The sequence below is a fragment of the Panthera uncia genome (assembly GCF_023721935.1).
Source record: "Panthera uncia isolate 11264 chromosome B3 unlocalized genomic scaffold, Puncia_PCG_1.0 HiC_scaffold_1, whole genome shotgun sequence".
Taxonomy (NCBI): Eukaryota; Metazoa; Chordata; class Mammalia; order Carnivora; family Felidae; genus Panthera; species Panthera uncia.
The window spans coordinates 39,634,343-39,648,249 of NW_026057582.1; the positions used below are offsets into that span (position 1 = coordinate 39,634,343).

At 38.4% G+C, this 13,907-nt stretch overlaps 1 protein-coding gene across 8 annotated transcripts in view; it reads right to left on the reverse strand.

The window, feature by feature from the left end:
• The window catches only part of LRRC9 (leucine rich repeat containing 9), a 141,077-nt gene extending 137,532 nt beyond the window's left edge, over nt 1-3,545 (reverse strand). For 7 of the 8 annotated variants that reach the window (XM_049611501.1, XM_049611503.1, XM_049611502.1 and 4 more), the window contains exon 1: nt 3,058-3,545. The gene's annotated coding sequence lies outside the window, so the exon portion shown is untranslated. Of the gene's footprint in view, nt 1-1,168; nt 1,287-3,057 lie in introns of those variants that run through there. The other variant, XM_049611499.1, reaches the window with a different exon arrangement.
• Nucleotides 3,546-13,907: the final 10,362 nt, after the last annotated feature.

Genomic DNA, 13,907 nt, shown 5'->3' on the forward strand with positions numbered 1-13,907 from the left:
CGTATATTTTGGATATCAGCCTTACCTTCCACTTCATCTTATTTTCTTTCATCAATGCCTTCATTTAGAAAAAAATCTGTTCTAATCCAATATTAATTAGCAAAACAAAATTCAATTACAAAGCTTCCGATTCTATAATTTGAATAACTGCACCTGAATTATGAGGAGCCTGAACCTCTCTGGTACTTATAAGCCTCCTATGCTTCCTCCAGTCATTAGTAGACCCAAGGCTTCCAGCTGAAGCTTCTGATTTCATCAAGAGTTGTGTCCTGTTGGCCAGCTTGTACCCACTCTCCTCCACTTTGGGGAAGTTCTTTTCAGGGCCTGACCATCTAAGAGACCACAGGTCTCCTCTAGTTCCTTCAGGGAACCGGGAGCCACCAGGAGCTTCTATAACTTTCACCCTTCCGATCTCAGATTGATCCAATCACCTCCCCCTCTCCACTGTGAAGTGCTGCTGAAACATTTCATATAACCAGCACGGAGCTGAAGTCACTACAAATGCATGGCCTCTACTTCAGCTGCCTCCGTCTTCAACAACATTTTATATTTTCCTCTTCGACTTCCTCTCCTAGTGAGAGTAGGGCTAGACATACAGATGGGGGATTCATGACATAGGGACTATTCTAAACTTCTGCCACTCTTCTCAGGTTCTCCCTCCCACCCCTCCTCTGCAGATGATCTTGTCTCCCGTCTTCACAGAGAACAGTGATGACATCAGATTTACATTCCTTAAATTTCTTTTCCTCCTAAAAATGTATTTCTTTCCCTTCCTGACTCCCCTCTTAGTGAAAGTATTCTTTCTCTTGTCCAAAATGTGTGTACTGATCCCATCCTCGTCAGTCTCTTTCAGAATACTATTCCGTCAAATTTTCCTCCTCCTCATTTATTCCCACCTTTTCTTCTCTGCAGTTTCTTTTCCCTCCATACATGAATGTTAGATCATTCCTGTCTTAAAAAAAAAAAAAAGTCTTCCTATCTTGTATTCTATGAGTAGCTGGGTTTAGATATTTTCGCTGAAAAACTTCTAGATAGAGTAGTCATTAGCAATGCTTCACTACCTCCATTCAGTTCTTAACTCACTACAGTCTGACTGATGATATGTCAGGCCACAACCATTTCTTTTGCCAAGGTCAACAATAATCTTCTAATTGTCAAAGACACTTACCATGTTTCAGCTCTCAATTTAACTTGACCTTGACATAGCGTTTGTCAATGTTGATGACTCCTTTCCTTAAGATTTCTTCTTTGGTTTGACATTTTCCCCGTGTCTTCCCTCTACTTGTTATATTTTTTTAAATTTTTATTTATTTATTTTGAGACAGAGAGAGAGAGAGAGAGAGAGAGAGCGAGCATGCAGGTAGGGGAAGGGCAGGGAGAGACACGGAGAGAGAGAGAAGCCCAAGCAGGGCGCGAACTCACGAACTGCGAGATCATGACCTGAGCCGAAGTCAGATGCTTAACCGACTGAGCCACCCACTTGCCCCTCTACTTGTTATTTCAAATCTACTTTTCTGATCAATTGTTTCCTTCTTGGTGAAAATTACTAATTTTTATCTTCCTTTTTGCTGTGCAACTTCCTTCCTGTGCAAATCCAATTTCCAATATGGAAAGCTACATCTGAATGTGTCACAGGCATCTTAAATTCAGTGCGTTCAAACCTGGAGTCATATTTTCCAGCCAGCTTTCTTCTCCTAGTGTATGCTTTCTCTTGGTAAATTGCACCATCTTTGTAATCATCCATATTAGAACCCTGGGACATATCCTTAACCACTCTTTTAGTCTTTCTTCCATATTCACTTGCTCGTTAAATCCTTCTGAATATACCTCTTAAATGTCTATCCTTTTCCCCCTCCTCTCCATCATATTTGCCTCTGCGTTAGTTCAGGCCTTTATCACTTCACCTTAATTGGATGCTCTCCTTACAGTCCTACATCCATCCCTCCAATCCACCTTCTACACTACTGTAACAGCCAACCTCCCAAAAGGTAAATCTATTTAGGCTACTCTCCTTGGAAGGTATTCATGGTATCCATGATCTGACCCCTGCCTGCTTGTCAAGCTCATCAACCACAAACTCCCAACACCTCAGAGTCTGGCCACAACTATGGTTCTCTGAATGGGCTGGGGCATTTCTGCATTTTGGCATATGCAGTCTTCCTTTCCTAAAATGCCTTTTTCCCTTGACTTTATGGCATACTCCATACATCCTTAAAATTTTAAATCAAGGGTCTTCTGTATGAAGACTTCAATTCTCTCAGGTAGTATTATAATCGTTCTCTTCCTTGTTAAGGCCTGCACACTTTCTATTTATAGCACCTGTCCTACTCTACTGTGATGCTTGCAGGTCCTTCCTCCCTACCAGGTAACATGTTCACCGAAGGCAGGGTCAATGAACCTATCACTGTGCCTGGCACTTGCTTGGTGTTCCATAAAAGTTTGTTAAATGGCTTGAATTAATTGTCATGCTACAGGGTCCTATATGGTATAACTTGGAATATAATATAATAATATGTAAATATTTGCCATACAAGACCAGAGTATAATAATTAGAGTATAAAGCACCATGTTCTGTCTGCCATGAGAGCTGGGTAAGGTATTATTCTGAAAAATCAAGTTTATTTTCTACAAACTAGAAGCCCTGTATGGTCAAACTGTCTCCTCCCTTGGGTATAAAGAGATCAGAATCCACCTGTTAGCACTGATGGGCCAAACAAACACCTTTCTGACTCTAGGTGAGCAGTATCAAATTTGGCCAATAAGCACTTGATTCTCTCAGTTCTGTACCTTAACGTCTGCAGGAAAGGCTGCACAGGTGACTGTGAGCCACCTTCTCTTTTATTCTTCTCTTAACCTTTGCTCTGGTCACCCTGATGGCCTTCAATAAAGACATGGAACTGTCTCATTATTACCATCTCCATTGCACCATTACGGGGTGGGGGTGGGGGGTCCTTTGACCACAGTGTTTCTTCTCTCCCATCTTCCTCTCCGGGGTGGGCAGAGTGGCAGGAGAGAGAAGCAAAGACACCCGAAGGCCACAAGGTGAGGCACACTCACCTTATCCCAGAAAGAGGATGGATTCCGGGGCAATCCGAGACAGAGCAGAGTCCACTCCGATTTCCTAATCCCTTTCTTGCAACAGCAGGCACGACACCCTCTCTAATCCAGGGCCTGGTGTGTATACGCGACCAGTTGAGGTTGCCTAGGAAACCTGCCCTCCGCCTCCAGCGACCTTGGAGTGGGGAGGGGGACATCAAGGGGTGGGAAAAGCAGCGGCCGAATCCGTTTCTGGATCACGTGGCGGCAACCTCCAGCCAATCAGCAGAGGTAGGGGTCCACCCGGAAGACCCCGCTGGTGCTGCTGGGAAATGGCGGGGAGCTTATTGCTCGCGGGTGTCATTGTGCTCGCGCGCATCTTTTCGCCTGCTGTCGCAGGATCGGAGGACCGGACCGGAGGCAACGAGTTGTGGGCATGATGGCAGAGACCTAGTCGTGTGGCTTCCTCCAGTCCCGGCTCTCTCCCATTGAAAGCCTTTAACCTTCGGGGCCTGGAAGGCCGGAGCCTTGCTGAACTGGAACCTTAAAAGTCATGTCGCTGTGATGTCATAAGGCGACCAGACAGCCAGGACACGTTCCGATCCCCCCTCCCGCTCCCGGCCCTGGCGTGGCCTCGGAGCCCCAAGAATGTAGCTGACCACCGCCTAAGCTGCAGAGCGCGGAACGAGCAGAATAGAAGGACGGAGCAGGCAGGCAAATGCCCTGGTGCCTCTAGAGAGGAGATGGACCCTCCAAGGGTCTTCTTACTGTTCTTGGACCGGCTCTGGAGGGTCCTTTAAATACTCCAAAATGTTCAGGAGGCAAAACATATTTATAAAATAAAGTAGAACTTAAAGAGGGACAGGGAGGAACTTTTTTTTTTAAATGGGTGAGCAGAAGGGCTGAGAAATGAATGCATTCAGTAAAAGGAAAATCAAAGGAACTGTAGCTGTCATTTCATTTTCTAGATCTGCCTGTCCCAATATGGGAGCCACTAGCCACAGCCACACGTGGCTCTTGAACACTTGAATTGAAGTGTACTATAAAATACACATTGTATTTTGAAGACTCAGTATTATTTTTGATATATCGGGTTAAATAAAAATGCGTTATTAAAATTTCACTTTTTAAAAGAGGCGATTAGAAATTTTTAAATTACACATGCGACTTCTATTATGTTTCTGTTGGACAGCGCTGCTGAATTTTTTGTGGTTCAGTTGGTTTGCATAGAATATTTATGACGTTCAGTTCATGCAAAATAGTGCCTGTAGTGCTCTTTTCCGTCACCAGATGGCCGCCTCATTCAATAGACTAGTTTTAAACTTTCTCAAGAAAAATAGAAGTGCAGATTTTAAAAATGTCTCTTTCCGTTTATAACTATCAACAATTCAACATACTTGTCATGATTCAATTGTTTTTTTCTATATTCACTGTAAACACGAACATGGAAAAAATAGACTAATTTTCCTTGTACATTTCTTATTTCACAGGAATTTGTTTACATTTGTCATTAATTGCTGAATTAAAAATAAATTAATTGAAGTGTTTGTGGCTTAAGGATTTGAAACAAATACCAGGGAAATCTGATTCAGATCTGTATGTTTAATATTATTTGCAGACCTAGTTTAACAATATTAGCTGCCTGAGCAAGTATTCATCTTAGGATATAAAGACTAGATAAGGATAGTTTAGGAATCTAAACTTTTAGATTAAAAATTGGGATCAGAAATCAAGAGGTGAACTTTATACATCAAGCTTCTCATTTGGGGAAATGCAGGTCTTTTGGATAAAGTACAGAGATTATCAAAGTACATTGCTAGAAATCTGTTGTGAATCTCCTGACCAGTAAAAGACTAAGAGAGAGCTAACACACAGTTTTCTTTATGTTATATAAACAAGTAATTTTAAGACTCAAGGATTTGGCCAGTCAGCAACGGAATCAGAGTTCCTGTGTAGCTGTAGGCTAATAATCATTGGTGATTTGCCAAACTAAAGCCTTTGTCCTGAGCAATTCTTAAAGGAAGAATTGCCTGTTGTTAACATATTCTAGATGGTATTGGGATGGTATTGGATTACAGTTAAAAGCCACAGGAAGAATACGAAACCAGTGATGATCTTGTTAATCTCCTTTTCTCAGCTTTAAAGTTTATAATGTGGTATATGTGTCCGTTCAAGAAACAGTAGAAAATGAGACTGCTAAAACTCCAATGTGTTAAATAAACATTCTAGTGAATTAAGACTTCATTCATCTCTCTATTTATATTCCTAGACAAAGACTAATACATACATATTTAAATCTGTTTACTTATGGGTAAAAGTATCTTGAATCTGAAAATACGTTGTAAACTGGTAGCAAACTTACTGTATCACTGCCTGATTTAAACAAGAATCATTTCAACAAAATAGAGGTGACTTCTCAAAGCTACATAAGAAAATCTTGAGTTGCATGCTAATTGTTAATTAAAACCTTTTGAATTGGTTGTTAAATTTATTTCCCCAAAAGCCCTATCCTTTTTGCTGGAGAACCGTGGAGACATCTAATTACAGTTTGGCTTTTTAATGCCTTTAATTCCAGAGAACCAAAAACCTGAAGATTTCAAATGCTAGTTTAATTTAATTTTTGTGTTCTTGTTAACATTTGATCCTTCTGCAAATTAGTACTTTTCTGTTAATGATGTTATTAGATTATCTGTGAAAATTCCCTGTCCCATGTTTGAATTTGATATATCATAAAAAAGTGAACGTAGTATAATTTAGGGCTTACTTTGGCAGTGGAGAGATAATTATGTAGTTCTTATAACGTCATCATCAGAGGCTCTCATTGTTAATATCTGGTAATGAACATATATTATTCAATTAAAAGGAGTTTTCTGAAGTGAAATTTTTAATTAGATGAACAGAATGGTATTTCTAAATGGTCTATCTGAAAAAGTTAAATAATCTTTGTCCATGATTTGCTAACATATAATTAATGGACAAGATTTTCTTAAAAGACAGCCCGAATGGAATTGTAAAGGTGTTACTCTGTTGCAGACAACATAAGCTTTTCATTTTACTATCCCAGTTATATTTAGCTATGAGGTAGCAACTTGAATGACAGTGAATTTAACCAGGGATGGTAGTCTTACTTAATTCACTAGAGAGCTGAGCAGTTCTTTGTGTGTGAGAACTCTTTCTTTACCTCCTTTCTTTTGAGTCTTTTATTTATACCTCTGGCTCAGAAAGTCAATTACATCCCTCAGGTTATAGCACATTATCATCATTTGTCCATATGAGGCCCTTTCTTTTATCTCCAGTTCCTTCTCCAATCCCACCCCCATCTCAACCACACCCCCCACAATCTAATATTTCTTATAAACCTTGAGTTGTGTATCTCTCTTTGAAAAACAGGCGGTATTGTTTTGTAGGTCTGTATTTTTTATTTATATAAATGGCACTGTGCTATAAATTGTATTGATAAAGAATCAATACTTCAGTTCTATTCAGTACTATTAAGTACTGAATCAATCCATTCAGTACTATTTTATGATCTTTGTTTCTGAATGTTCAGGTAGATTATTGTTTCTATACTCTGAACAGTATCCCGTAATACACATCTACCAAGGTTTACCTTTTGCTTGTTCCCCTATCTTGGGCACCTAGGTTGACTCCGATGAACAACACTGTGTTGAACAGCCTTGTAATTGCTTTCTTACAGACAATTTCTCCAAGACATATGTCAGGAACAGAATTACTGGCCCAAAAGCAAACAGTTTCCTGAATACCTTCTGATAACTTTCCAGAATAGCTGTCTCAGATTCTCCTCCCTCCAACAGTGCTTGACAATTCTTATTCACCTTGTTGGGGAAATATAATTAAAACTCAGATCTCCTGACAACACAAAACACCTCTCCACAAAAGTAGAAGGAAAAGAAAATCAATTTTATTACTGAAAAAATTACACATTAAAGCAGAATATGATGGACGTCACAGGCAATCCCCTAAAGAGACTGCAGACAAAAAGAAAACTTACCCTTTTGTATAGCAAGCAGATACAACCTATCCCATGCATGTTCTCAAATAATAACTAGTCCTCAAGTAAGAGGATTTGACAGCACCATTTGTCACAACTTTGGGATTGACATTCAGTTCATCCTAAGTTCACCTGGTAACTGGGATGACCCTCTGTGTTAGCTAATTGACTTTATCCAAAGGAAAAATGAACTCTTTTTGACATAACATCTTCATGACAGAAGGTAGTTTGGGAGCAAGGCAAAGTTGGTTTTTACCCTCCCACAGAAACTGGGACACAAGGGTGCAATTGACAAACACTCTTTTTTTTTTTTATTGAAGTATAATTAACATACAATATTGTATTAGTTTCAGGTAGATGTACAACAGTAGTTCAACAATTGTATACAAGAGTAGTTACCACCTGTCACCAAAGTTATCATAATATTATTCACTATATTCCCTATGCTGCACTTTTCATCCCCATGACTATTTTATTACTGGAAGTTTGTACCTCTTAATCCTCGTTACCTACTTCATCCAACCCCTCACTTCCCTCCCCTCCAGCAACCATCATTTTGCTTTTTGTACATATGGATCTATTTGTGTTTTGTTTGTTCATTTGTTTTGTGTTGTTTTGTTTTGTTTTTTAGATTCCACATTTAAGTGAAATGGTGTGGTATTTATCTTTCTGTCTGGCTTTTTCACCTAGCATAATACTCTCTAGGTTCATTCATATTGTTGCAAATGGCAAGATTTCATTCTTTTGTATGGATGAATAATGTGTATATACTTGGAAGCAACCCAAGTGTCTATTGACAGATGAATGGGTAAAGAAGAGGTCTTCACAATCTACATATCACAGCGTGTTGTTAAATATTACCTTATATACCCCAAACCAGTGCTACTTTGACTCTGTAGAGATTTATTGAAATTTTTTGTATCTGTAAAATTTTATAATAAAATACTTGAGAAAGTAACAGATCACCTGTGAGACACACACCCCCCCCCCCAACTCCTGACCATTGTCTCACGTTTCTTGATTTCGTGAAGCTAATCTATAACAGGATTAAAAACACTGGGGATTTGCTCCTGTTTTCATCTGTCTATACCCCCAGACTAGTGGGATTCACTAAGTGAATCTTCTACATTGAACCAAACTTTCCCTCAGGTGGACTGTTGCAAGATCTAGTGGGAAGACAGAATGTTAGTGAGTCCTTTTCTGTACAGATATGCAGTCATTTTTCCCAATGGAATTTCCAGTATTAAAGTTGATATTTTGAGCTCTATGTATATGTCTCATGTCTGTTTCCCAGTTGGTTTGAAGCTTGAGAGGGAAAGAAAGGGTTTTTGCCTTCAAAAGCCTGATTCTATAGTCTGGTTTAAGTGTATTTTTGTATAATCCAAATGTTTGAAATTTAAAATGCATATTGACCCTGAAAAAGACAGAATATTCTACAAGTCAGAATAAAGAGCTCTTTTTCCATTTTAGGAAAGTGAAAGTGTGCTGTACTGTTACTATAGATCTACCTGCTAGCCACATGCACACAGAAATGATAGTATCTGTAGGATCTAGAGCCAGCCTACACGGAAACACTTGATTTGCTTTATAAAGCATGGCTAATGTGCACATCTATGCACCTGACAAGAGGTCTTGGGAAAAGGATGTAGCACTGTTATTAAACAGGGAACTCTAAGACAATTACTAGTTGTGGCCAGCACCATTTTGCTAGCTCTGCCAGAATGATCATTGCATGAGCCAACCTGCAAATCCAACACCCGAGTAGCAGCAGAATTTTAATTGTGCAAACACAGGATGAATTCCACCAAGCAGAATATTAGACTGTAATTAGTAACTTTAAATGACCCACTTAAATCATATCCAGGACATCAAAAATAAGAAAGGCATTCATGCCCTTGAAAACATTAGTAACATATAATAAAAGCTAGCACAAATATAGTGCGAATGTCTCATATGTATTTTCATTTGTATATATGTATTCATAAATAAACAGAAGAATTTTACCTAAGGTACCAGGTTTTGTGTCAGTTACCAAGTTTTTAAATTATTGTGCTTAGAAGACTAAGCATTTAATTCACCTTTTGTTTTAATACATAATCACATTTAAAATCATCCCAGATATTTTTTCTTTGAAAGATATATTAGCAGTCTTTCATTCTTGTTTTAAAAATCTCTGCGGTGCCTGAGTGGCTCAGTTTGTCAAGCAACTGACGCTTGATTTCGCCTCAGGTCATGATCTCACCATTTGTGAGTTCAAACCCTGCATCAGCCTTGGTACTGACAGCACGGAGCCTGCTTGTGATTCTCTCTCTCCCCCTCTCTCTGCCATACTCCTGCTTGCTCTCTCTCTCTCTCTCTCTCTCTCTCAAAGTGAATAAAGTTAAAAAATTAAAAAAAAATCTCTATTGGCTGGACATGTACCCCATACCTGATCTAAACCTGAAATGCTACAGACCCTGTTATCTTTGTCTTTTTTGATCTTCAATAAAGATACCTACTTATTCCAATATTTAGAAGTCCATACTGTAGGGGTGTCTGATGGGTCAGTAAGTTGAGAGTCTTACTCTTAGTTTCTGCTTAGGTCATGATATCATGGTTCGGTTTGTGAGATCAAGCCCCAAGTGAGGCTCTGTGCTGCTTGGGATTCTCTCTCAGGAGAGAGAGCTTGCTTGGGATTCTCTCTCTCCCTCACTCCCTGCCCTTCCCTCTCACATGCACTCTCTCATTCTCTTTCTCAAAATAAATAAACATTTTAAAAAGTCCATATTTTAGATTAGTTCTGTTCAATAGAAATAAAATGTGGGCTATATATGTAATTTGAAATGTTCTATTAGGCATATTAAAAAAGTAAAAAGAAACAGGTGAAATTAATTTTTTACGATATTTTAAAAATCACATTATCATCAGAAAAGTCTTTTTTTTAAAAATTGTGGTATAATAAGGAGGTGAATGCGGGACGAGCTAGGTGGGTGATAGGGACTAAGGAGAACACTTGTGATGAGCACTAGGTGTTGTATGCAAGTGATGAATCACTGAATTCTACTCCTGAAACCAATATTGCACTGTATGCCAACTGACTAGAACTTAAATAAAAATTTGAGAAGAAAAAAAAGTAAAAAATAAACTTTCTGGGGCACCTGGGTGGCTCAGTCATTTGAATGACCGACTCTTGATTTTGGCTGAGGTCTGGATCTTGCAGTTTGGGGGTTCAAGCCCTGCGTGGGGCTCTGCACTGACAGTGGGGAGCTTGCTTGGGATTCTCTCTCCTCCTCTCTCTCTGCCTCTCCTCAGCTCATCCGCTCTCTCTCTCTCTCTCTCTTTCTCAAAATAAATAAACTTTAAGTAAAAAATAAATTATTTCCTGCATTACAAAAAAATTTAAGTATAATTGGCATACAACATTATATTTGTTTCAGGTATGCAAATTTGATATTTGTATATATTGCAAAATGATCACCATAATAAATCTAGTTAATATCCATCATCATGTAAGTTACAGAATTGTTTTTTTTCTTGTGAGGAGAACTTTTAAGATTTACTGTCTTAGCCATTTTCAAATATGCAATACAGTGTTATTAACTATAGTCATGATGCTGTATATTGCATCCTCATTATAACTGGAAATTTGTACCTTTGGTTCTCTTTACCTATTTTGCCCAAGCCCCATCCCCAACCTCTGGCAACCTCCAATCTGTTTTCTATATTCATGAGCTTGTTTGTTTGTTTTGCTTTGTTTCTGCATTCTGTATATAAGTGAGCTCATACAGCATTTGTCTTCCTCTGACTTATTGCACTTAGCATGATGCCCTCAAACTCCATCCGTGTGGTCACAAATGGCAAGATTTCATTTTTTTTAATGGCTGAATGTATATTTTGGCCAACATATTCTTTATCCATTCATCTGTCAATAGGCATTTAGATTGTTTCCATATTTTGGCTGCTGTAAATAATGTTTCGAGTTAGTATTTTCATTTTCTTTGAATAAATACACAGAGGTGGAATTGATGGATCATAGAGTAGTTCTACTTTTAATTTTTTTGATGAACCTCTATACCTTTTCCACAGTGGCTGTACCAATTTACATTTCTACCAACAGCACATGAGGATTCCTTTTTCTCCACATCCTCACCAACACTTGTTATTTCTCATCTTTTTGGTAATAGTCCTTCTGACAGGTGTGAGGTGATATATCTTGTGGTTTGGATTTGCATTTTTGTGATGATTGATTATGTTAAGCAACTTTTCATGTGATTGTTAGCCATCTGTATGTCTCTTTGGGGAAAACATCTATTCAAATCCTCTGCCAGTTTTTAGTTTTTTAATTGGATTGTTTGGGGATTTTTTTCTATTCAGTTGAACGAGTACTTTAAATATTTTGTATATTAACCCCTTATCAGATATATAGTTTACAAATATTTTCTTTCATTCAATAAGTTGACTTATTTTGTTGATGGCTTCCTTTCCCGTGAAGGTGAAATCAAGTTTAATGATTTTTTTACCCAAAATATAAAAATATTTTCATTTCAACATGTAATATAAAAAGTCATTAATGGCTATTTTTATTCTTTTCATATGAAAATTTCAAAATTCAGAGTATATTTTATCCTTTCTGAACTCAGACCAGCCACATTTTAAGTGCCTGTGAATTGTGGCTACTGTATTCAATTGTATAGTTCTAAATGATTGTTTTTAATGTTTTCATTTAGAATTTGGATGCATACTAAACTTAGGCTTGGCTGCACTGAAAGAAAGCACAAAATAATCATAGCTTTATAAAGAAATTTATTTCTCTCTTATACAAAGTTTGGAGATAATGCTCTAGTGTTAGTAAGGTGTCAGGACCCAGCTTTTTCACCTTGTTTCTCTGTTGTGTATGGCCTTTATTAACAGGGTTGCCTCATGGTCTAAGATGCTTGCCTCATCTCCAGTCTTCACATCTGCTTGCCAGCCAGCAGATAGGAGGAGAGAGAAGGAGAAGTTTTATATAATAATCATATACCGTCAGCTTAGTCACAAGTCTACAGATAGCAGCAAGAGAGACTGGAAAATTTACTGTAAATTCAAGTTAGCCCTATGTCTAGCTTAAAATGGAACGTTCTTTTACTACAGAAGAAAAGGAAATGGGGAAGGAGGGGAAACTAGTAATCTTTGTTTCAAGAGGGTCTTTGAAAACTCAATGGGTTTCTGAAGAGATTGTCTTTTTCTTTTTTTTTTTTTTTTAATTTTTTTTAACGTTTTATTTATTTTTGAGACAGGGAGAGACAGAGCATGAACGGGGGAGGGTCAGAGAGAGAGGGAGACACAGAATCTGAAACAGGCTCCAGGTTCTGAGCAGTCAGCACACAGCCCGACGCGGGGCTCGAACTCACGGACAGTGAGATCCTGACCTGAGCCAAAGTCGGGCACTTAACCAACTGAGCCACCCAGGTGCCCCGAGATTGTCTTTTTCTTAATGTTTATTTTATTTTTGAGAGAGAAAGACAGAGTGCGAGCAGGGGAGGGGCAGAGAGAGAGAGGGAGACACAGAATCTGAAGCAGGCTCCAGGCTTGGAGCGGTCAGCACTGAGCCTACACGGGGCTGGAATTCATGAACCAGGAAATCATGACCTGAGCCAAAGTAGGAGGCTTAACCAACTGAGCCACCCTGGCACCCAGATACAGTAAAAATTCTTCAAATGAGTTCATTTGTTTTTAATTTAGTAAGTGAATGCATTAGTAGACAATTTGGGATTGTTTGAGAAGAGGAAGGACAGAGGAAACAATGAAGGGAAGTAAAATGTCATACAATCAGATAAATGGGAGAGATTCACTATGTCAGTTGGAGCCTCACTGTTATTTTCTTTACTAGACTGGGCCACTCTCAGGCAGCAGGGTCGCTCTCTCTGTCTCTGTCTTCAGGTCTTAGAAGTGCACTTGCCACATCGTGATTACTTGACAAGTGTGTGTTGTGAAGTAAAGGAGCACTCTTCCTCATTATAGAGACCCCAGGAATGTTGCCAATATTCTTTGACTAACCTAAGTTGGTTGAGTTAAAAAGATACTTGAGTAAAAGTGGTGATTTTAAAGAAATCACATCAAACTCTTTTAAGTTTAATCATGATTGCGATTCTCATTTACAACTATTTCAGCAGCCTCTCAACTGGGTTCAAAGAGGGAAAATAAACTGGAAAAGATATAAGCCCCTTCTGAAGTTGTAGATGAGAGAAGGGACACGAGAGAATAACTGAGATGCTTGCAGGTGAGATCTTTGTGTTTCACAGTCCTAGACATTTCTCCTTCCCTCGGGTGCACTTTATATTTTTAATTCTTCACGTAATCACTTTTACTTCTCATTCAGTTGAAGCGATTACTTAATTCATCTGCAATCATTGTTTTGAATGCCTCAATTCTTTAGATTGCCCTTAAGAATTTTCCAACTGGATATTCCATTTGAAGAAAAAAAATGTTCATTTCTTCAAGGATTTTCAAAATGTTCTTAGATTTTTGTCACTAATCTTCTTCCCTTTGGTTTTATTTCTAAGTTCAGTTTAAGTGAGTTGCTAAGCATTAGGAGTGCTATATGAGCCAGAAATACAGGGACTCAAATGAGAGTCACCCTAGACATTGATGAACAGCTGTAATAAGTAACTGACAGGTACTTCAAATTATAAGCTTATCATGTTTCCTTTTTTTTTTTTATAATAACAACACACTGTCCTAATTTGTAGAATATCTCAATCTTTCCCAGTGTTCTAGACTATCAAAGCATATCTACAAGGGAGGGCTTTAAATTTAGAATTTCATTACAAAAATCTCTTGATTAGAACAACTATTCTCAAGGTTTTGGTCTCCTTTATACTCTTAAAAATTATTGAGGACG